Consider the following 25,474-nt stretch of genomic DNA (forward strand, 5'->3'; position numbering starts at 1 on the left):
GACCTCGGTGTCCCCGTACATCAGTCGGTGAAGGTAAGCACGCAGCTGCCTCAGGTGGTAAAGAAGGCAAATGGCATGTTGGCCTTCATAACGAGAGGATTCGAGTACAGGAGCAGGGATGTCTGGCTGCAATTGTACAGGACCTTGGTGAGACCAGAACTGGAATATTGCATGCAGTTCTGGACTACTTCTCTGGGAAAGGGTGTTTTTGCTATAGAGGAAGGGTAGCAAAGTTTTACCAAACTGATTCCTGGGATAGTGAGATGGACATAGGAGGAGAGATTCAGCCGCTTAAGATTATATTCGCTGTAGTTCAGAAGAGTGCAGAATAATGAGGGGGAATCTGATTGAAACCTATAAAATTCTAACAGGACTAGACAGGGTGGATACATGAAGGATGTTCCCAATGAGGGGGGATTCCTAAACCAGGGGTAGAGTCTGAGGGTGCGCGATCGGCCATTTAGGACTGAGATGAGGAGACATTTCTTCACCCAGAGAGTTGTGAGCCTTTGTAATTCGCTACCTGAAAAGGTAGTTGAGGCCAAAACATTGCAATATTTCAAGAAGTAGTTAGATATTGCTCTTGGGATGAAAGGAATGAAAGAATATGGGGAGAAAGCGGGAGCAGGCTACTGAGTTGGATGATCAACCATTATCATACTGAATGGCGGAGCAGGCTTGAAGGGGCGAATGGCCTACTCATATTTCTATTTTCTATATCTTTGTCTACTTAAATGAATACTTGCAGAAGTGTTATAGTTTAGGGTATATAAATCAATAGTTACTAATAGGAAAGCGGTTAAGACAATGAAACCATCTTTTTGAATTATAGCTGTTCAGTTTCTAAAAAAAATGTTTCAAGAAAGCAATAAATTGTAATATTTTTCTTCTGTTAATAAACCTGTCATATTTCTTAAGTGCAAGAAGTCAGGCTGATAGGGGCACCAATATGGTAATTGGAATATGAGCTAGAATGACTTCAAAGGTCTAAATTTATCAGTAAGACGAGGTCTTGATATGTTAATGCAGCAAAAGGTACCTCGATCAGAGTTTTACATGAAACAGTAACAGGAGTATCATTTGTATTAATGTGTATGTCATAAAAATGTAAAAAAGGTAAAGAAAGGGGAGGATTACTTTAAAAAGAAAAACTAAGAGCAAAATAAAGAACAGTCTAATTTTTTAATACACCTTTTTAAGATGTGGGCATCACTGTGTAGCCCATTTTATTGTTGCCCATCAATAATTGCCCTTGTTCAGGGGTTTTTAACAGTCAACCACATTCCTATTGTTCTGGAGCCACATGTGGGACAGACCAGGCAAGGCCTGCCAACAGGTTTCCCCCCCTTTAGGACATTAGTGAACCAGATGGTTTTACAAAATACCCGCTATTGTTTGCTGTTTATCACCAGACTTTTAATTCTATGTTTTTTTAAACTGTATTCAAATTTCACTTTCTGCCGTGGGAGGTAGAGGGGGGATTTCATTCCACGACCTCAATAGCTGTAACCTAGTTCTCTGGAATACTACTTCACCGACAATACTAATAGCACTGCCTCCCTTAATTCCCAGAAGAAAGCATTACTGAACAGGATATTTGAGACAATGGAGAGACCAAAGGGAAGGAACACAGTTAAGGAAATACTGAATTCTTTGTGACAGTGCAGCTGGTCAGATCTCCCAGAAGACGTTGTGCAAAAGGCCAGACTGGAAGAACCATTTGCTTTCAGCCTCAGAGGATGCCCCCAGGAAAAATGCACTGTGTGGTAAAGTTACTGGAATCCTATAGTTGTTAAATTCTATAAGGATATTTGCTGAACAGAAAAGGGGATGATTATCTCTGAGGGCAGATAAGATGTTGTGGAACTGCTGCAAAATACTGGTGTGAAGCCATTCTTGTGGTAAAGCGTAATTGTGATTTTTTTCTTTTTACTTTTAATAAAGGTGTACTTAACTGTAAAGTTATCAGAAGTAGCTTGATATCTGCTTTAAGTTTCCCGCTAGGATTGGGGAGCTGCACTTTACTATCAGCCGTGCCGTAACAGTGATTGATCAAAGGATTTCTGAACATCCAGATACAGCACATTCAATGGTTCTCCCTTACCTATTCTAGCAGTTACATTCTCAAAAAATCTCATGTAGGTTTGAGAAACATGATTTCCCTTTCATAAATCCATGTTGACTTTGTCGAATTCTGTTGACATTTTCCAAGTGCAATGTTGTCACATTCTTTATAAGGGACTCCAGCATTTTCCTTAGTACTGGTGTTAGGGTTTTTCTCCTTCTCTCCTTTTTAAAAATAGTTGGGTTACATTTGACATTCTGCAGTCTGATGAGATTCTTCCAGAAACTACAGAACTTTGGAAGATGACAACCAACGCATCGACTAATTCCATGGCCAACTCATTTAGTTCCCTGTAGAACTACTAGTTCTGTTGAAGGGTCATGAGGACTCGAAACGTCAACTCTTTTCTTCTCCGCTGATGCTGCCAGACCTGCTGAGTTTTTCCAGGTAATTCTGTTTATGTTTTCGATTTCCAGCATCCGCAGTTTTTTTCTTTTTATACTATTGCTTTTGTCTTCCCTGTTTCTATTTCTAAACTCATACATATTCTGTGTATTAAACAAAACTGACAACTAACCTTTATAGTTATAATGTTTACATGCATCCGCTTTGTTCCTGCACCCTGTTTAACAATGTCCCACTTTGTTAATTTTTTCTCCCCACATTCCTCCTCCCAAATGTATCATTCACACACCCTTAATCAAATTTCCATTCCCCGTGTTCCTCCATTTCACCAATCTGTGTATATTTGTCTGTAGCTTAAAATTATCCTCCTCAACTGTTTATATTTAAGGCATCCTGTTATCTGCAATAAGAGACATATGACTTGGGAGCACATGTTCAACCCTGCTTCTCCACTATTCAAGATGATTATGGGTGAGTTGTTTGAGTTTCATATTCTACATTTCCATTTAACCAATAACTTTTGATTCCCCTGACTAATAAGAATCTACCTACCTCTGTCTTAAACATATTCAGACAACCTTCTTGCATACCTTCTGAGGCAAAGAGATCCAAAGCCACAAAACACAGAGAGAGAGAAAAAAAAACTTGTCATCTCTTCCCTAAAAGGGCAACCTCGAATACCAGAACATTTCCTTCAGTTCTTGAGGTTATGTGATTTTTTTAGTCGAATCATATGCCCTTTATATGTATCATAAGAAGCAGTGCGCCCAATGTTGTGCACTGGATATCATCACTTTATACTGCCCTCCAGTCCGAATGACCTTGGGCACCACCTCTCTCTGTGTTCTATCTCTTTGCCAATATCAGCTGCAAATTGTTACTGTCCCTTTAATACTTGGGGTTCAGATTCGATCACAACTCCAGTATGACATTTTGTTCATTGACATAACATCAAGGTCGATTTCCTGACCAATACTCTCGTCACTTAGGCAAAGACATACGTTAAGTGTGTCAGATATGATTTCCCATAGACACATGTGTTTCTAGTGATTCGTAAACCTTCATTTTTCCTTAGAAAGAAAAATGTGTTTCTGTCGATGATTATGGCCTCCATAAATTCTGCCATCGCCAGCATTACACTGCATGCTCTGGAGTTCCAAAGTTTATCCCTGTCTAATTTTATAAATTGGGGCGGTGGCGGCATTTACAATCCTGAACTACTCACATATCCAAGGGGATATTAAATTTTACAGTCAGTGCCCCCGCTATTTTCACCATTCCTTTCCTCAGTGGCGCTCATATATCTTTCCCAGACCGGATAAATGTGCTACTTTATTGTAATATAAAAAAAAATGGATTGAAAGTGTTAATATTCAAAGTGATTGTTGGCCACTGGTTGTTCATTGACTGTAACTAATGTCAGCCCCCAAGGATCCTAATTGTGTTCACTGGAGCCTTTCCTCTTCTATTAATAAGGGTTTCATTTCAATGTGTTATCTCATAGTGTTAGCAGGAGAATCACCTCCGACTCTAACGGGGATCAGCGGCTCCAGAGAGAGGGAGGGGAAAAAAATAAGATCAGAGAACAAAAATTTGGAATGTTCAAACAACGGATAATCATCTGAGATCAATGGATTGCAATGTCACAACAATGGATCAGAATCTGAGAACAATAGATTGCAATGTCCAGACAACGGACAAAGGTTTATCCTTGGGGTTGACCATGATTTCTACAGGTTATGATTGGATGTCATTCGCTGATTACATCTATTACACGTTTCACATTATTCAAGCAGGGTATTATCCGATCCTGGCCATTGTTGGTGTACCTGGTAAGTCTCTGTCAAGTTGTTTTTTTTTATTTTATGAACATGTTTAACTTCATTATTGTTTTTTTCATTTGAATTTTGGGAAGAAGGAATCTATGGTCTTCACTTTTTATCATAAATTCCGCTTCCAATCCACTGAACCCACGATTGTCCATGGCCAATTTCTGAGGTAGAACCAGACTTTTCACTCAGTGTGCGATCTGTTAGATCCTGAGCTGACTGCTGACCCCCTAATCCATCCATTCCCAGTCCTGATCCATCACCTCCGTAATAGCTCCCATTACCAACCCCGCCTCAGCCCAACTACTGAATAAACCCTCAGCTGTGTCTCCATCCAGGCTCGGCTTTTCCAACGATATCCTTAGACCATAAGACGTACAAGCATAAATTAGGCCACTTGGCCCATTGGGTCTGCTCTGCCATTCAATCATGGCTGATAAGTTTCTCAACCCCATTCTCCCGCATTCTCCCTGTAACCTTTGATCCCCTTACCTATCAAGAACCTATCTATCTTGGTGCTAAATACACTCAATGACCTGGCTTCCACAGCCTTCTGTGGCAATGAATTCCACAGGTTCACCATTCTCTGGCTAAAGTTTCTCCTCATCACTGTTCTAAAATGTCTTCCCTTTACTCTGAGGCTTGCCCTCAAGTCCTAGTCTCACCTACCAATGGAAACATCTTCCCCACATCCACTCTATCCAGGCCATTCGGTATTCTGTAAGTTTCAATCATATCCCCCCTTACCCTTCTAAACTCCATCGAGTATAGACCCAGAGTCCTCAAACCTTCCTCATACGTTAAGGCTTTCATTCCTGGGATCATTCTCGTGAACCTGCTCTAGATCCTCTCCAGGGCCAGCACATCCTTCCTGAGTTACAGAGCCCAAAATTGCTAACAATATTCTAAATGTGGTCTGAACAGAGCCTTATAAAGCCTCAGCAGTACATATTTGCTTCTATATTCTAGTCCTCTTGAAATAAAATGCCAACATTGCATATGCCTTCCTAACTACCAACTCAACCTGCAAATTAACCTTAAGAGAATCCTGGACTAGGACTCCCAAGTCCCTAGCACTCTCGATTTCTGAATTATCTCCCCATTTAGAAAATAGTCTATGCCTCTATTCTTCCTACCAAAGTGCATGACCTGACACTTCCCCACGTTGTATTCCATCTGACACTTAATTTCTCATTCTCATTCTCCTAACCTATCCAAATCCTTCTGCAGCCTCCCTGCCTCCTCAATAGTATCTGTCCCTCCACCTATCTTAGTATCATCTGGAAACTTAGCCAGGTTGTCCTCAGTTCCTTCTTCGAGATCATTAATGTATAAAATGAAAAGTTGTTGTCCCAACACCAACCGATCAGGAACTACACTAGTCACCGGCCACCATCCTGAGAAGGACCCCCTTATCCCCATTCACTGCCTCCTGCCAGACAGCCAATCTTCTATCCATGCTAGTACCTTGCCTCAAACACCATGGGCTCTTATCTTACTGAGCAGCCTCCCATGCAGCACCTTGTCAAAGGCCTTCAGGAAGTCCAAGTAGTTAACATCTACTTGCTCTCCTTTGTCTAACGTACTCCTTACCTCCTCAAAGAATTTTAACAGATTTGTCAGGCCTTACCTCCCCTTGATGAATCCATGCTGATTTTGCCGGGTTTTACCATGCACTTCCAAGTATTCTGAAATCTCCTCCTTAACAATGGAGTGTAAAATCTTACCAATGACCGAGGTCAGGCTAAGTGGCCTGTAATTTCCCGTCTTTTGCCTCACTCCCTTCTTTAAGAGCCGGGTTACATTAGCGATTTTCCAGTATTCTGAGACCCTTCCTGACTCCAGTGATTCCTGAAAGATCGCCACTAATACCTCCAGTATCTCTTTAGCTATCTCCTTCAGAACTCTGGGGTGCAAAACATCTTGTCCAGGTGATTTATCCACCATCAGACCTTTCAGTTTTTCTAGCATCTTCTCCTTGGTAATGGCCGCCATACTGAACTCTGCCCCCCGACTCTCTTGAAATTTGGGGATGTCACTCGTGTCTTCCACTGTGAAGACTGATGCAAAGTATGTATTCCGTTCCTCCACCATTTCTTTATGCCCAACTATTTCTCTAGGATCATTTCCAGTTTCCAACTTCTATAAACCCACACTTATTCCAAACTACTATGCCCATTTCCTACATCACAACAAATGCTGTTCAGCCATCATCCCTGAGCTTACTTAGTTACATTGTTTCCTGCTCTGTTAACCCCTCAATATTAACATTCTCATTCTTATGAGTTGAGCCCCCCATGGCTTCACTTCTCCAATTAATCACAAACCGTCTGTGAATTCCCCTAATTCCTGCAACTTAATCACCTTTAAGTTTTATCCATTTCCCTTTTTACAGTTAATACATTTCAATTGACATTTCCCTCAGGCCTTTGTGGTTGGTTAGGGTCACTGGTGCCGCAGTTACAACGGTAAAACCATGGAATGGTGCGGGTGGCGCTCTCATACGCTTTGCAGAGTCTCCCACCTGGTGCTCTATGCTGCACAGGCGGTTTCAGCAGCTTTTCCCCATGTCTTGCAGTCGAGTGTGATGGCAGATGAACAAGGAAGAGACCTCCTCCTGAGTAAGATACAGCCAGAGTGAGTGTGGGTATTGGTGCAAAGTGGGATTTCGGTGCATTGGGGAAATGGTGCTCTTTGCATTTTTTTTCTTTGCTACTCAGCTTCTTAAATCTTCAGAGAGTGGTCTTGCCGTGTTGCAGCATTTGAAGCTATAAGGGAAATGAATGATTAGTAAGCACTGGGTAAGATCGGGTAACTACTTAATAATTTTATCTCTTATAGGTCTTTTTGTCATTTGTATTTTGCAAATTCTATAGTAACGATGATCAGCAAAGAAGAGCCCGTGGGCAGCTCTTTTAAAATGTTCAATTTAAAGGGATATGTCTTGGCAGGAGATCTGAAAACCAAAGAATGGTCCTCAGTCTCCAGTTGGGAAGTCGCGACCGCTTCCAGTGACTGGGCCCAGCATGTGTGCAGTAAATGTGTCCAGCTGCAGCTCCTGGAAGCTCGTGTGTCAGAACTGGAATGGGGGCTGTGGACTCTGTGAAGCATCCGCAAGTCTGACAGCATCGTGAATAGCACGTTTAGAGACGTGGTCACACCACAGCTGAAGGGACTTGAGGAAGGAGGGGAATGGTTGGCCACCAGACAGTCCAAGAGAAACAGGCAGGTAGCTCAGGAGTCCTCTGTGGCCCTGCTCGCGAATCGGTATTCCATTTTGGAGGCTGATGAGGGCGATCGATCATCCAGGGAGTGTACACAGAGCCAAGCTTCTGGCACCATAAACAACATGTCACAGGAGAAGGGGAAGAGAGGTATATCAATATTAACAGGGTATTCTACAGTCAGTGGGAACAGATAGGCGCTACTGTGGTTCTCACTGTGACTGCAGGATGGTGTGTTGCCTCCCTGGTACCAGGGTCCGGGATGTAACTGAAGAGGGAGGTTGATAAGGCAGATGCCATCGTACATGCAGGTACCAATGACATGGGTAGACAGAGGGATGAAGTCTTACATCAAGAATTCAGGGAATAAGGCAGTACACTAAAAAGCAAGACCTCACGGGTTGTAATCTCTGGATTACTCCCAGTGCCACGTGCTTGGGATCTCAGAAATTGTAGAATAGCGCAGATGAATGTGTGAATTAAGAGTTGGTGCAGGAGGGAGGGTTTTGGATTGCTGGATCACTGGGGCCATTTCTGGGGATGGTGGGGACTGTTCAAGCTGGATGGTCTAAATCTGAACAAGAGTGGGACTAGCATCCTTGTGGGCGGGTTTGCTAGTTCTGTTGGGAGGAGTTAAAATTAACTCGGCAGAATGATGGCAGAATAGGGACACATCATTGCACAATAAACAATCATGTCAGAGGGAGTGCAGCTGCATTAATTTACAAGGGACTAAGGCAAGGCTGGATGGCCTCTACTTTAATGCCAGGAATATAACAGATAAAATGGATGAGTTAAGGGTGAGGGTTGACACGTGGAATTGTGATAGAGTAGGCATCACTGAGGCGTGGTGAAGGGTGGGACAGGAGTGGCAGATCAACATTTGGGATATTGAATCATCAGGATTCAAGAGGAAGACTCATTGCATTATTAGTTAAGGGGTCAGTTACTGCAGTAAAGAGAAATTATTTCATGGAGGGGGCATCGAATGAAGCTTTGTGGGTAGAGGTCACAAAAATAAATGGGCAGCCACATTGTTCGGTGTTTACTATAGTCCCCCAGATAGTCAGCGGTAATTGAGGACAAAATGTGTGCACAATTTGCGGAAGCATGTAAGATCTTATTTTATTAAGATGCGCTCTCCCCAATCCAAAGTATTTTATTGCAACTTGTCTTATTTATTTGTCTATGTCAATCTTAAATTGTATATTAACAGTAGGTTAATTGTATTAGTTGATTTCAACTTTCCCAACATTAATTTGGTTAGGCATCGTGATAAGGGCTTGGATGGAGTGGGTTTCCTGAAATGTGCACAGCAGAACCTTTTAGGTCAACATGTAGAGGACCCAACAAGGTGCGGCACACTTCTGGACCTATTTCTGTGGAATGAATCAGGACAGTTGGCTGAGGTGGTGGTGCGGCAATATTTTAATGATAGCGACCACAACATGGTACAACTGAAGCACATCATGGACACATAAATAGACAAGTTACAAAAAAGAATGTTCTGAATTGTGGGAGGGCGGATTTTAGTAAAATAAGGCAGGATCTGGCCAAGGTTTACAGGGAACAGCTACTTGTGGGGAAATCAACAGAGGAGAAGTGGGGGGCGTTCATATAGGAAATGGGCTGTGGATACAGGCTCAACATGGTCCCTCTAGTTTGATAGGAATGAGTATCAAGCCCAGGGAACCCTGGCTGACCAGATGCATTCAGCATACGATGAGAAGGAAAAGAGCGGTATTTAGCAGGTACAAGGAACACAAATCAGGGGAGGCATTGTGAAGTAGAGAAAGTGCTGCGTGCATCTTAAGAAAGCAATTAGGAGAGCAAAGAGGGGATAAGAGGTTGCTGTGGCTGGTAAAGGTAGGGGAAATCCCAAGATATTCTATAAGTATATCAATGGGAAAAGGATAACCAGGGGAAGAGTAGGGCCCATTAGGGACCAAAGGAGGCAATCTAAGGGTGGAGCCAGGGGATATCTCTGGAGTTTTGAATAAACACTTCACATCCATCTTCATCCAAGAAAATAAGGATGAAGGTACCGAACTCGTGGAGAGAGACTACGAGGTTCTTGAGCAAATTGATATAGGGAGTGACAAGGTATTGGAGGTGTTGGCAGGCTTAAAAGTGGACAAATCTCCAGGTCCAGATGATTTGTGTCCAGACTGCTGAGGGAAGCAAGGGGGGAGATTGCGGGGTCTCTGACCCAAATTTTCAATTGCTCTCTGGGCACGGGAGAGGTGCCAGAGGACTATAGAACAGTTAACGTGGTTCCACTATTTGAGAACTGTTGTAGAGAGAAGCGAGGGAACTACAGGCCAGTGATTCTCACCTCAGTGATAGTGAAACTAATGGAGACAATTCTGTAGGAGAGAATGCATCTCCACTTGGAGAGGCAATGCTTGATCAGGGTTAGTCAGCATCGCTTTGTCAGTGGGAGGTCATGCCTACCTAATTTGATTTAATTTTTTTGAGGAGGTGACCAGGTGTGTAGATGAGGGTAGCGTAGTTGATGTAATATATATGTATTTCAGCAAAATCTTCGACAACGTCCCACATGGGAGATTTATAAAGAATGCAATTGCACATGGGATAAAGGGTAATTTGATGAGGTGGATTCAAAATTGGGTTACTTGAAGGAGACAGAGTGTTATGACAGAGGGATGCTTTAGTGACTGGAAGCTAATTCCCAGTGGCGTACCACAGTAATCCGTGCTGGGTCCCACATTATTCATCGTTCATATAGAAGACATAGGTGATTATGTCAGGGGTAGGATTAATAAGTTTGCAGATGATACAAACGTTGGTCGAGTGGTTAACAGGGAGGTTGAGTGTCTTGGGCTACAGGAAGGTATAGATTGGATGATCAGGTAAGTGGCAGATGGAATTTAACAATAAAAAGTATGAGGTGATACACTTTGGAAGGAGTAACTTGACAAGGAAGTGTTCAATGAACGGCATGACACTAGGAAGTTCTGAGGAACAAAGTGAACTTGGGGCATGTGTCCATATATCTCTGAAGGTAGAGGGGCATTTAGTAGTGTAGTGAATATGGTTTATGGAACACTTGCCTTTATAAATCGAGGCAGATATTTAAAAGTAGGGAGGTAATGTTCGAGTTGTATAGAAAATTTGAGAGGCCACAGTTGGATTAATGTGTGAAGATTTGGTCGCCATGTTATAGACAGGTTGCGATTGCACTGGAGGGGGTGCAGAGGAGATTCACCAGGATGTTGCCTCGGATGAAGCATTTTAGTTATGAAGAGAGGCTGGATAGGCTTGGGTTGTTTTCTTTGGAGCAAAGAAGACTGAGGGCGACCTGGTCAAGGTGTTTAAGATTATGAGGGGCATGGAAATGGTGGATAGGGAGCAGCTGTTCCCCTTAGTTGAATGGTCAGTCACAAGGGTGCATACGTTCAAGGTGAGACGCAGGAGGTTTAAGGGACGTGCATGATTTTTTTTTCTCCAGAGGGTGGTGAAGGTCTGGAATGCACTTCCTGGGCGGGTAGTGGAGGTTGGTTGCCTCACATAATTCAAAAACACCTGGTTGAGCACTTGGCACATCATAACAGTCAAGGCTATGAGCCAAGTGCTGGTCAATGGGATTATGTAGGTAGTTCAGGTGTTTCTCACGCCTCGGTAAAGACTCGATGGGCTGAAGGGCCGCTTCTGCACTGTGAGATTCTGTGAATCTTTATAACTTGGCCTGTGCCTTCCCATTGAAAGCCTGTATTAACCAGTTTCAGATGAACATGTCTTGGCAACATGCAGAACCCCTGTTTTGATATTAAAAGGGCCTAGCATGTAATTTGCAGCTGAGGGGCTTTGACGGACTGATGTAATTTGTAGCTTAGTGCTTGTGCGGTAGATGGTTTTCTGGAGGTTGTGTTGTGAGCTGCTCCTTACATTAAGGGAGGACAGAGGATTTGGTGACCCAAATCTGGGCATGGTATGCGGACTGTAGCTACACCACACCTGGACCTGTAACATGACCAACAAATAGGGCAGTGGCTGCCGAGAGGGAAAGGTCTGTAAACGGAGGAGGAGGGGGGTCTGCCCTACCCATCCCGGGTTTTCGAAGAACACTTCAGCAACCTCCACCTGTAGAAGGAGCAGAGTGTGAGACTACCCTACTTCATCAAGGAGATTGTCCCAGAGCTCTGTCATCACCTTCAAAATGACCTGGAGCCTCACACCAGGATCGGGATGGTGCTATTGGTGCCCTTTAAGGCCAAACTTCCATTGAACCTTTATAGATGCGGAACCTTCCAGGTGGAGTGAGGGACATATCCATCATCTCCCAGCATGTAATCCATCGATGCATCCAATACATGATGGCGACCATTATGCTGGGTGAGGTGAATACATAATTTTTCTCCTTCAGCATGGAAAAGATGGATCAGAGGGACCATGGTCTTCCCATTAAATCTTGATTCCCACTGGTGTACGTGGCCATTCTAAGCCGCCATGTCACCGGGGAGATGTACTGGAATTTATCCAGCTTTCAGTCCAGATTTTTGTCTAATTATGAGTTTATCTATTTTTCATCGACATGAACGTACTGGATAGTTGCCCTTGAGAAGGTGGTGTTGAGCTGGCATAATTTACAGTTGCTGTACGATGCAGAGTGCACCATGTTGGTGAAGGTCCACGAACCTGAGAGCAGCCACGATAACTTCATTCAGAAGCAGTCAGCCTTTCTCATCATCTTCGGACATCTGTCAGAACCACAGGGTTTCCTCCCAGAGATCAAAGCTACCCCTCGATAAATGACTCAAAACACCCACTCCCTCACAATCCCCACGGCCAAACGAACACATTAAAATAACTCAGGCATTCCGAGAGCATTGGAGCCACCAGCAACATCGTGGAGCAGACCATCGATCAGCCGATGCAATGCTTCTGAGCCCTTAAACGCTTGGACTGAACCCTTCATTTCATGCTGGACCAGTTGTTAAAGCAACTGAATTCGGCTGCATCCTTCATGTTGTTAGGAAATGGAGGCAGTTGGACAATGTGATACTTCTGAGAGTAGCTGATAGGAGTGAGCTTTAACGTTTAAGTTTGTTTTGTATGCCTTTATTTGTGTTTTAAGAAAGTGTCAAGTTGAGTTAGAAACTTGCCTGCATTTATAGCGGGTTTTAAGGCTTTCAGTAGTTAAAGCAAGCAAGAGCAGACAAAAAACTGTATTGCTGCCTAGGACCAGGGGTTCAGAGAGACAGCCCTCCATGAAGACTCCAAAACACACACACACACACACACAGAAAGGCACACATAGACACACACACACACACACTCACACACAGGTACACACACACACACACACACACACACACACACACACACACACACACAAAGAGCGAGAACGAGACAGAGAGTGAGAGAGAGAACAGCAGTGTGAGATGAAATTGAAGACAGCTGCCAAGATAGAATGCAGTAAGTGTAGAGAGAACTAAAGAGAGAGCAAATTTCCCAATTGAACAGAAGTTTCCCAAGTCAAATTGAGTGAGACAGAATCAGGAGAAAGTCCCGAGAATACCTACTAGTCAAAGGAAGAACAGGAATCTGGAATAGGCGTGTTAAGTGATGTTAAATATAAGGAGCGGATTGGAAGGCTCCAAGCATCAAATTGAAATATGCAAAAGCAGGGAACAGATTTAAAGAGATATCAAAGCTTGTGAACAGTCAAAAGGCCCAAAGAGATAACTGAATGTCGGAAAATCTTGGCAACGTACAATTGAAACTATGGTATTGTTGATGGCTGAGTTGGTATGGCAAAGGTCATGGAAGACAATTTGAATATATGAGGTGACCCAGGGAAGTGGATAGTCAGGGTGAGAATTTGAAGCCATGGAGTTGAATTCCTGCAGAAGGCAACTGAGGTAAATCTTTAGTGTGGGAGACGATTCCAAAGAGAATTCTGGAAGCGTGGAGAATAGAAATCCTCCCGTGAAATATTGGGTTTGCTCACGGTGGGACATACATCAGGGAGGAGTTGAGGAGAGGTCCATAGCACCTCATTGGAGTGGCATCTGGCATTTGGTTTCAGTTTGTTGTGTCTGACCACAGACCTCCTCTTGCTTTACAAAGTGAGCATTAGCTTTTGTAACTGAACTTTCCTCACACATTTGCATATAACTGTGAACGTGTAGTTGTGGGTGACGGAATATTATAACATAGTTCATCTTTCCTTGTTTAATATTTTTTCTTAACTCTTTATTAGCTGACTCCTGTGACTCTGTTCAGTAGCCCCTCTCCACGTATCTAAACACACAAATAAGAGCTAGCGCATATTAAGATGGATTGGACCCTGGGATCCGGCTTATCCAGTTTCAACATGAGCTTGGATAATAACATTAATTGCACTATCATCAGGTCACAGGCATTGTCAGCAGGAATCCAGAGGGCCTCTGAGGAGGAGGAGCAGGCAGGGAGGATATTTCCTGGAAACTCATGACTCGAACAGGCTGTTAAGAATGTCTGATAAGTTTTCAGTTCCCATTGGACAACTTCCCTTTGCCACCATGGACCCCCCATTCCCCACAGGTGCATCCTTCTGAGACGTCCCATCACAGCTTCCCCTTGGCCATCATCCTATAATGACAAAAACAACAAAAATCTTTTCGTTATCATCTTTGTCCAATGACACGTCCAATCATGCAGGCAAAACTGTGCTAGGCACCCGTGTGCATTCCTTCAGTGTCTGCCTTGTGGGTTCCTTCGACTTGCCGAGTGCTCCTCCAAAATGCTCTCACAGTGATTGCAGCATTGCTGGTGGAAGGCTGCCCATGGTCACTGGGGGAGGCTTCAGAAGCCTTGTAGCGCATTCCCGGGCAAGCCTGCGGTTTAAGGGCTCAGATGCGGACCACCCAACCTCGCCATGTGCAGCAGCTTCCTGGGCTGGCTGATGGGAACAGCAATAGCAATGCCGGAGTTGCAGTGGAGGAAATAAGACATGAGGACAACAGCTTCGTTTTCGATGGAGACACTGCACCCACCCGACCGCCCCCCACGAGCAGGAAGGTCAGCAATTCTAGTAATCTGCTGGAGCACAAATTGCTGGACTGCTGAGAGAACCTCCATGTTCCTTTGAGCACTGAGATCCACAGCCTTGATGACAGCAGACTGGGCCTGCATTGCAGCAAGCATGGATCTCATCAGGGTAGCTTGAGCTCCCACTGCGGAACTGAGTTGTTGGAGAGTGCAGCGTGTGCTGCAGTGGAAGAAGAGACAATGTCCACCAGGCACTGTATCACAGTTGGGTCCACTAGAGCTTGTATGATGTTAGGGACCTCTTCCACAAGCGCCAATGAAGTTCCCAACCAAGTTCCATGTATCAGAAGTGTTTATGGTCTTACTCTCTGGTGAGCTGCCACGCAAGCTATCTTTTCCCCCTGACCTGACTGCAGCCCACTTGTTCTCAGTTATTAGCCACGCAGATTCTGACTCTGTACCAGTCACTCGTTTACACAAGGTGCACATATTTGAGCTGTTGGCTGTGAGTGCCAGGCTAAGTGAAAGGGATTCATCACCAATGGTGTACTGTTTCTTTCCATCTCGCCATTTTCCTCTTTTTTGCTCGTCAAGCCGCAGCTTACTCCCCACCCTTCCCCCCTCCACTTTTTTAATCCATGTCCCTCTCTCTACTGTCATCTCCCTCTCTCTCTCACCCTCCAGGACCTGATGTGCCTGGAATCCTAGCAGTTTATTTGCTATTATAAATTCAGAAGTGGGGGGCTGGATGTGGCATGGTAAGTGCTGGTGTGTAGGACAAGGGTTGGGATTGGAAGCAAGATGTCCCTGGTCCCATCATCCTCGTCATCGTTTGAGAGTGAGCTGAGAGTTCAGTAGGGGTATAATGCAGTAATATAGTCTCATCCCAAATATTGTCAGTGAAATCGGATGCTACAGGCTCTTTCACAGGCAGTCAGGTGGTACAGATAAACAATCTGCTCCCTCAGGGTCAGGGGAGGCTTTCATTGCCGCTCAGTGATTATGGAACCACCTTGCCCGCAGGAGAGCGCAAAATGCTACTTTTCTAATTAATGTCGTCCTAGAGAGAGGTATGCAGTCAGGAATAAGGACCAGAAAACCACAGAAAAGTTACAGCACCAAAGGAGGCCATTCGGCCCATCTTGTCTATGGCAGCCTGAGGACACCCAGGTGCCCTTTCTAATCCCATCTTCCTGCAACCGACCCATAGCCCTGCAGCTTACATCACTTAAGGTGCAGGTCCAGGTACTTTTTAAAATAGTTTACAGTTTCTGCCTCTACCACCAACTTGTGCAGCAAATTCAAGACACTCACTACCCTTTGCGTGAAAAAGTTATTCCTCATGTCCTCCCGACAACTTCTGCCACCAATCTTTAATCTATGTTCCCTGGTTGTAGAATTCTCCATCAAGGGAAACAATTTTAAGCTGTCCACTCTATCTATTCCCCTCATAATTTTATACACCTCAATCAAGCCACCTCTCAGCCTTGTTTGTTCCAAGGAAAATAACCCCAGCCTATCCAATCTCTGCTTGTAGCGACACTTTTCGAAACCTGGAAACATTCTTGTAAAGCTCTTCTGCACTCTCTCCAGAGCAATTACAACCTTCCTGTAATGTAGTGACCAGAACTTCACACAATTCTCTAGTTGTGGCCTCACCACTGCTTTATATAGTTCCAACAATATATCCTTACGTTTATATTCTATATCTCTGCCAATGAAGGAGAGCATTCCATCTGCCTAGTTCACAACCTTGTCTACTTGAACTGCTGCCTTCGGGGACCTGTGAGCTTGTATTCCAAAATATCTCACTTGATCTCCCCCTCTTAGTTTATTCCCATTTATTTTTTAATTCCTGTAACTGTTAGACCTCCTTAAATGCATGACCTCACACTTCTCTATGTTAAAATCCAACTTCCACTTTACTGCCCACTCTACCAACCCAACTATACCGTTTTGGAGATGATGGCTAGTCTCTACACTATCCACTCCTCGGCCAATATTCGTGTCATCTGCAAATTTCTCAATCACGCCCCCTACGTTCACGTCCAAATTGTTAATATCTAACACAAACAGCAAGGGTCCATACACCAAGCCCTATGGAACGCCACTTGAGACAACTTCCCATTTGGAAGGTCATCCATCGACCATTAGCCTTTGTTTCCTGTTACAGAGCCAAACTTTTATCCCGTATGCCACTTTACCCTGAATCCCATGGGCTTTTACTTTCCTGACAAATATGCCATGTGGGACCTTGTCAAATGCCTTGCTAAAATCCATGCTGCACTAATTTCATCAATCCTTCTTGTCAATTCCTCAAAGAATTCAATCAAATTTGTGAGGCAAGACCTTCCTTTACGAAATCCATGCTGACCATCACTGACTAGTCCATGCCTTTCCACATGACAGTTAATCCTATCTCTCAGGATTGATTCTACTAAATTGCTTAACTCCGCTGTAAGACGAACTGCCCAATCATATTTTGGCATTTGCTTTGATACCTTTTTACACAATGGAACTTCATTTGCATTTCTCCAGTTCTCTGGTACCTCCCATGTATCTAGTGAAGTTTGGAAAATCATGCTCAGAGCATCTGCTATCTCCTCCCTGACTTCCTTCAGCAGTCTCGGAAGCAATCCACCTGACCCTGGTGACTTACCAACTTACCAAGGATTTCAACGCTTCGAGTAATTCCTCTATATTTTTGATTATCCCATCCAATATCTCTCAGTGTTCCTCCTGGACTACTATAGGTACATCCTCCCTTTCCTTTGTAAACACAGAGACAAAATATTCATTCAAATCCCTTCCCACAGCCTCTGCATCTAGACACCAGTTTCCATCTTCATCTTTGATATGTCCCAATTTTTACTTAACAAAACTTTTAGCATTAATGTATTGGTAAAACATCTTTGGGTTATATTTATCTTTACTTGCGAACCTTCTTTCATGCGCTCTCTTTGATTACCTTATATGTTCTTTTACTTCATCCCTGCACTTCCTAAATTCGTCTAGGCTAGTTGCAGTGCTTAGTTCTTTGCGCCTATCTTATGCTTTCTTTCTCTGTTTGACCTTTCCCCTTGTTCCTCTAGACAACCAGGGAGGTCTAGATTTGACAGTACCGCTCCTATTTTTGTCAGGGACATGTCTAATTTGTACAATTAGGATCTCGCTTTTTAGTGCTACCCACTGATTTTCCACTGTTTTAACCTTCAGCAGTGCTGTCCAGTCCACCTCATACAATTCCCTTCTCATCTCTGCAAAAGTTGTCTTCCCCCAGTTCAAGACTTTTACTCCAGCCTTATCTCTGTCCTTTTCCATGGTAATGCTAAATTTAACTGAAGTGTGATCACTGTCCCCGATATGGTCCCCAAATGTCACTTCACCCACTTGCCCTTCTTCGTTCCCCAAGACTAGGTCTAGAATTGCATTTCCTCTCGTTGGTTTTATCACTAATTGCTTTAAAAATTTTTCCTGGACATACTGCATGAATTTTTCTCCCTCAATGCCCCTTATATTATTTTAATCCCAGTCGATATTAGGATAGCTGAAGACTCCTACTATTATTGCCCTCTAGTTCTAACAAGCAGAAATTTGCCTACATATTTGTTCTTCTCTCTCCCTTTCACTATTTGTGTGTCTTTAGTATACTCCCAGAAATGTGACTGCCCCTTTTTTTATCTCTGTGCTCAATCCATAAAGCGTCGTTTGTTGACCCATTTAGTATATCATCTCTTCTCACAACAGGAATTGATTCTTCAACCATTAGTGTTACACCCCACTTCCTTTACTATCTCTTACTCTATCGTGTCTTAAGACTCTAGAACCAGGGATATTAAGCTGCCAGTTTTGTCCCTCCTTTAGCCAGGTCTTCGTGGTATCAATGACATCCTGCTACCATGTGTCTACCTGTGCAATTAACTCATCTACCTTTTTTGTAATACTCCTTGAATTGAAATATAAACATTTTGACCCCATCAATTTCCCTTGCTGGACACTTTTTATGCTTTGCTTTCCTATAACTCCATATCTATCACAATGTCCCTAGCTAATGTTCTACCTCCATTTTTCTAATTGCAACTCCTGGGATCTCGCCCCCTTGCCACTCTAGTTTAAATGTTCCCCAACAGATAATAGCAAAAGCCCCTGCAAGGACACTGACCCTACCTCTGCCAGGGTGCAGCACATCTGGGGAAGGTGCCACCTTCCCCAAAACCAGACACAGTGCCTCAAGAATCTGCATCCATTCTGGCTACACCATCTCTCCAGCAATGTGTTCATTTAGTCTATCCTCTTATTCCTGCTCTTGCTAGCACGAGAAACTGGGAGTAATCCTGAGAATACTACATTTGATGCCCTGCATTTTAATTTATCTCCTAACAACCTGTACTGAGCTTACAGGTCCTCATCCAATAGTTTACCTATGGCGTTGGTACCAATGTTTACCAATACCACTGGCTGCTTACCTTCCCTTCCTAGAATGTCCTGCACTGCTCCTAGATCCTGGCACCTGGGAGGCAACATACCATCCTTGATTCACGTTTGTGGCCAGAGAAGCGTCTGTCTGTACCCCTAACTATTGAACGCCCAATCACTATAGCCCTGCCACTTGTTTTCCTCCCACTCCTCTGAGCAGCAGAGCCACCCACGGTGCTGTGAATTTGGCTCTTGCTGCCTTCCCCTGAGTGGCCATTCCCCCCAGAGTATCCAAAGCGGTATACCTGTTAGAAAGAATTGATGACCACAGCGGACTCCTGCACTACCTTCCTGAGTCTTTTACTGTTCCTGATGGTCATCCATTCCCTTTTTACCTGTGTAATCTTCACTTGTGGTGTGGCCACCTCGCTGAACGTGCTATCCACGATTTGCTCAGCATCGCACATGCTCCACAATGAATCCACCTGCAGCTCCAGCTCCGAAATCTGGTTAGCTAGAAGCTGCATTTGGACACACCTTCCACACACATGGTCAGCACGGACGCTGGAAGCATCCCTCATTTCCCACATCCTGCAGAAGGAGCATATCACGGGTCTAAGATCCTCTGCCATGATGTCCCTCTCGATTAGGCTAGTTACTCCCTTAAAAATTTGCTAGCTCGGGGCCTTATTTATGTTAGCTAGGAACATTGTTTAATGATTAATTATATTTGTACAATACTATTCTATACATTTTTTTAGCTCCTACCTCAGTATTAAGCAATTCATAACTTTAATAGATTGAAAAAACTGCTCAACAGGATTTACTCACCAATCAGCTGCTTTTTAAAAAAAATTCGCTTTCAGATGAGAATCCCTCGCAGACCTGGTGAACTCTTAAAGATACTGCCTCTCCCTCCTCCGACCCCCCCAACCCCCTCTCTGTTTGATTCGAGGATGAGTGAGGGATGGATAAACTACAGCAATGTAATCTTTGGGATTATTCCGTTCTTTGACAGTTGGACCTCCTCGATCCCCTTCTGAGTCGTGTCTGTACTGACTTCTCCCAAAGTGCTTCAATCACTTCTCACTACCGCCCTCTGTTGGATTGCGGGAACCCAGCTTGAAAATGCGCTGTCACCCTCCGGCGTAGTCAATGACATGGGCTGCATATGTTCACCAACTGCGCCCTCATCACTGAACTTCAACCTAAATCACTTTGAGCCTGCAGGGTGCTTCATCTCATCTCTGTGGCTATTTAAGCCAGGGCAACGGGAGCACTGATAGCCAGCCAGATAGCCTGATAACTGTGAGACGCTGGGCCACCCTTTGGGATGGTGGGACCCTTGGAGTCTCAAGCCTGGACCCCAGTCCTTAATTGACCTAAAAAACTGATTGGCTTCCGAAGCCATTCCACAGGACAGTTAAGAGTCAAACATATTGTTGTGGGTCTGTATCATATGTTGCCCGGGCCAGGTAAGGCCAGCTTATGTAAGTTACCTACAGTCTATCATGCCATGGTGGAATTTGAATCGAGGTCCCCAGAGCCCCTAACATTACCCTGGATCACTAGATTGCTAGTACATGACAAGACCACTACTCCATCATCCCCTTCAATCGGTTCTGCTTTCCTTAGCCTGCCCTTTTTAGGGTCTTGGCTTTTGCCCATTAATCGTTCCCAGAATGGAAGGCAACACACAGTTAACACTGGGAAATAAGAATATTGATTGCATCTTGTATTTTTAATCATTCGTGTAATAAGGGCTTCGCTGATTGGGACTGCATTTATTGCCCATCCCTAGTTGCAATTGCGAAGTTAGTGGTGAGCAGCCTTTTTGAACCGCTGTAGAAGTGGCCTTATATACCTTAAAATGGAGCACAAGTAAAAAAAAAAGAGTACGGTTAAGAACTGTTATTTGTTTTCCCTTCTCAGAATCCTGTAAAACCATCGCTAAGTTTCGGAAAAAAAATGATATCTTCCACAAATGCCCTTGAGGAAAGAAACCCATCATCATTACCTGGACTGACCTACATGTGACTTCAAGCCCACAACAATGTGGATGACTCCGAACTGGCGTAGAAAGCCGCTCAGATATATAAAACCATTTCTGGATTGTCTCAGGCATTGCAAATGACAATCACAATCCTAGCACTGTTGACCCTTCAAAGTTCCCCTTCCCAACATGCAGAGGGCATGTACCAAAATTGGGAGAGCTGCCTCAGAGGTATGGCAAATGTGTGTTTGGCCCCTACTTAGAACAATCACAGATCATGTAATGTAGTGTCTATGCTCTGACCAGTGAGGTCTTAGGGTGGGGAATCCAGGAGGTGGAGCTTTTCTGACTGCAGTCCAGATCGTGTTTGCAAACAACTGTAAACCTTGCTCTGTAATACAGTTAACTGTTTCTATCATGGACCCTGTCTAATGCGAGGGGTCGTCACAACTGACCCGCCTGTCACCGTCTCACTCACAGAATCATACCATACAGATAATGTCCCAGGCACCACCATCACAATTACTGGACACCCGCCAGCAGGACAGGCCCAGCAGAGATGGTGCCAGAGTAGTATAAAGTCAGGAGGGAGCTAACATGTAAGTGCACAAAATTGACTCCAGATCACATGAAGTTTCATGGTGTCAGATCCGGTCAAGGAAACCTCCTGCCTATTACCATGTATCGCCAACCAGCCCCTCACCACCCTGCAGTCAGCTTATGAACCAGCACTTCTCCATTTTGAACAACACATGGAGGAAGCACTGAGGGTGGCAAGAGCCCAACATTTACTCTGGGTGGGGGGCTGTGAGGTCCATCAACAAGAGTCGCTCGGTCGCACCTATATTGACCAAGCTGGCTGATTTCTGAAAGACGTAACCGCAAGGCTGGGTTTGCAGCAGGTAGTGAGGGTATCAACAAGAGGGAATCACATACTTACCCTCATCCTCACCAATATTCCTGCCACAGATGCAGCTGTCCATGACAGTATCATAAAGAAAAATTACCACACTGGCTTTGTAGAGGTGATGCCCATCTTTGCATTCAGGATAGCCTCCTTCATGTATTGTGGCACTGCCACCTTGCTAAATTGTATTAATTTCTAAGTGATTTGATAGATCTAATATGAGCTGTGGGCCATCATCAACGACAGAATATTGTACTGACGTAACATGTAACCTCATGTCCCAGATCCTGCAATCTACTAATAACATCAAGTGGTGGGGGGTTGGGGGGGGGGTCAAATTGTTTAAAAGGAATGTAAGATACCATAGGATCGGCACCAGGCACACCTAAGTAAGAAGTGTCACACTGGAGAAGCTACAGTACCACTCACTGGTGGAGGATGCTCCACAAGCATTCCCATTCTTAATGATGGGGGAGACCAGATAATCTGTGTAAAAAATAATGCTGAAGTACTTCGGAAGCATCTGTATCCAGAGAGAGAAATCCATCTCGGCCTCATCCTGAGGCCCCCAACATCACAGATGCCAGTCTTTAGCCAAGTCGATTCATTCCATGTGATATCAAGAAATGGCTGAATGTTCTAGATTCGGCAAATGCTATGGGCACTGGCAACACTCCACATAACAGCTAAGTTGTTTGTTCCAGAACCAGCTGCTCATGTACCAAGATAGATGGAGGCGGTGGAGTGTTGATATTGCTGGACTAGTCATCCAGAGGACCAGACAAATGCACTAGGGAACTGTGTTCAAATTCCACCACAGCAATTTTTAGAATGTGAATTCAGTTAATAGCTCCAGAATTGAAATCTAGTCCCAGTAATTGTGACTACGTAATTGTCATTCACTCTGTTCAAAAGCCATCTGGTTCACTAAATGCCTTGAGAGAAGGACATCTGCCAACCTTGGCTGGCCTGAATGTGACTTCTGGCCCACAGCAATATGGATTACTCTTAAGTGCCCTCTGAAATGCCCTCAAAAGTGTAATTGGGGAAGGTCATCCAATGCCTTGGCGGAGAAGAACCCATTGCATGAACACATTAAAAATAAAACATGTTCCAGTGCAGCTACAACACAGGAATCCTCCCAGCAAAGTGGAAAATTGACCAGCGTTGACCCCATAAACAAAAAGCAGAATGAATGCAATCCAGTCAATTACTGTCCCATGCGTCTACTCTCCATCATCAACAAAGTGATGGAAGTGGTCATCAACATTGCGATCACAGGCACTTGCTTAAATATAAACTGCTCTTTGACGCACTGTCTGGGATCCGCCAGGGTCATTGAATTCCTGAATTCCTTAAAGGCTTGGTTCGAGTATGGAATAAAGAGCTGGACTCCAGAGGTGAAGTAAAAGTTACTGACCTTGACATCAAGGCAAAATTTGATCGAAAGAGGCACCAAGGAGACCGAGGAAAACTGGAGACAGTGGGTAGCGGGGGAAATCCCTCTGCTCATTGGAGTCATAACTTGTACAACAAAATGATAGCTGTGCTTGTTGAAAGTCAGTCATATCTGCTTCATGCAGGAGTTCCTTTGGCTAGCGCCCTAGGTCCAAGAACCTGAAGCTGCTTCATCAATGACCTGCCTTCTATGATCAGGTAGATACACCGAGGCCTGAAAACAGAGGAAGCCCTAGAGAAGTACAGAAAGTGCCGTGGGTTACGTAAAAAGAAATTAGGAGAGCAAGGAGGGGTATGAAAAATCAATGGCGGGCAAAATAACGTAAATTCCCAAGGTGTTTTATAAGTATGTTAGGGGCAAGAGAATAATCACGGAAAGAGTAGGGCCTATTAGGGAACATAGTGTCAACCTGTGCGAGTAGGCGGAATATGTTGGTGATGTTGAAGTTAATACTTTGCATCTGCACTCAGTATGGAGGAGCATGATGTACTTATAGAAATCAGGGAGGCGGACTGCGATGTACTTGAAAAAAAAGCTTTGAATGGGAGGAGATGTTAAAGGTTTTAGAAGATGTAATAGTCAGTTAATTCCCAGGCCCAATGAGATGTAACCCAGGAAGCTTTGGGAGGTAAGAGAGGGGACTTCAGGAGGCCTGACACTAATTTTCAAATCCTCTCTGGCCACAGCAAAGGTGCCAGAAAACTGCAGGACAGGTAATGTGTTATCATTATTCATAAAGGATGACAGGGCGAGGGATCTATAGGCCAGCGAGTTTAACATCAGTGGTAGGGAACCTTTTGCAAAATAATCTGAGGGACGGAATTAATCTCCATTTAGAGAGGGAAGGACTGATCAAGATAGTCAGCATGGTTTTGCCAAGGGAGATAATCTCTAACAAATTTGATTGAACTTTTCAAGGAAGTGACCAGGAGTGTCCACAACCCCTGATGGGTCCTACAGCCCCCAACTCCCAAAGGATGGCTTGCCCCTGTTAACCCATGCGTGCCTGCACAATAAAAGTTGGCAGGCTACCAAGCTGGCAAGGGGGTCCTGCTGCCTTGGGTAAAATATTCGCAGAGTAGAGATGAGGAACTCTCTAGGTGAGATGGGTTAAACGTGTGCCTGGAATTTTCACAACTACACCAATATGCGGATGTACATTCGGAGATAATGGGGGTCCACTGAGGGGAGGGGGCCAAACACATCTGTCAGTTATATTTAGACTGTGAAATGAATTCAGTCTCTCAATACATGGTCCTGGACTTTGGAACGTGCCAGTCTGCAAACCTCGGTCATGGAAAATGTTCTGCACTGGAGAACCAGCCAGTTTCGGCAGGCCAAAGGATATTTTTACACCGCATTGCTGAACCTTCAGCAGATATTGATGTTTTACTCAGTGGGTGTCCATGGTAACAGTCCATAGAGCACAAAGTCCAGTGCAACATAGCTGCTCTGGATGAACCTCGACAAGAGCCATTTCAACTTTCTGCAGAACTTCTTTGTAAAGACACATTGCAGAAGGAGGTGATCAATAGCCCATTCCCCACAACATGCAAAGGGTGCAGTCTATTCACATGCAGCAAAGGTCTGACAAGGAGGGCCTTTGTCATGAACAGCCATACGATGTCTTGCTGATTGTTTGGAAATTCTAGCATTCAGGCATTCTGACAAATTGCTTTAACAGTCTGCTCAAGGCATCATCCAACAGGATCCACTATTTTAATTTCTCGAGGGCACTATGTGGAGGAAACTGCCTGATGCACTAGTTTATGTTGATGTTCAATAGTTTCTGCAACGAACAGGTGGTATGACACGGTTCAATTGCTTGGAGCACTCGACGGCAACGTGTCCAGCCCCATCCTTGGTAACACCGGAGAAAGGAAGAACAGGTAGGGCAGTGAAATTGAACTGGATTGAAGGATATGCTCGCCAACCAAAAATTGACAAGATTCTTACCTCGGGAAAGGAGATGAGTCTTTGTTGATTTCAAAACACTTTTCCCGTTACATATTTTCACTAGCTGGCGTTTCCAGAAGTATATTCCCTGGTGTATTCCCTGTTCCAAAGTATCGATCGTTCAACAGTGAAATTACAGAAGTGGACACTCTGGGGATTCACGCAAGACTGCAGAATGTTTAATTTGTAGTTTTAACAGAATCTCATCAATTAAATATATTTGG

The sequence above is a fragment of the Carcharodon carcharias genome, chromosome 18 (genome assembly GCF_017639515.1).
Source record: "Carcharodon carcharias isolate sCarCar2 chromosome 18, sCarCar2.pri, whole genome shotgun sequence".
Lineage (NCBI taxonomy): Eukaryota > Metazoa > Chordata > Chondrichthyes > Lamniformes > Lamnidae > Carcharodon > Carcharodon carcharias.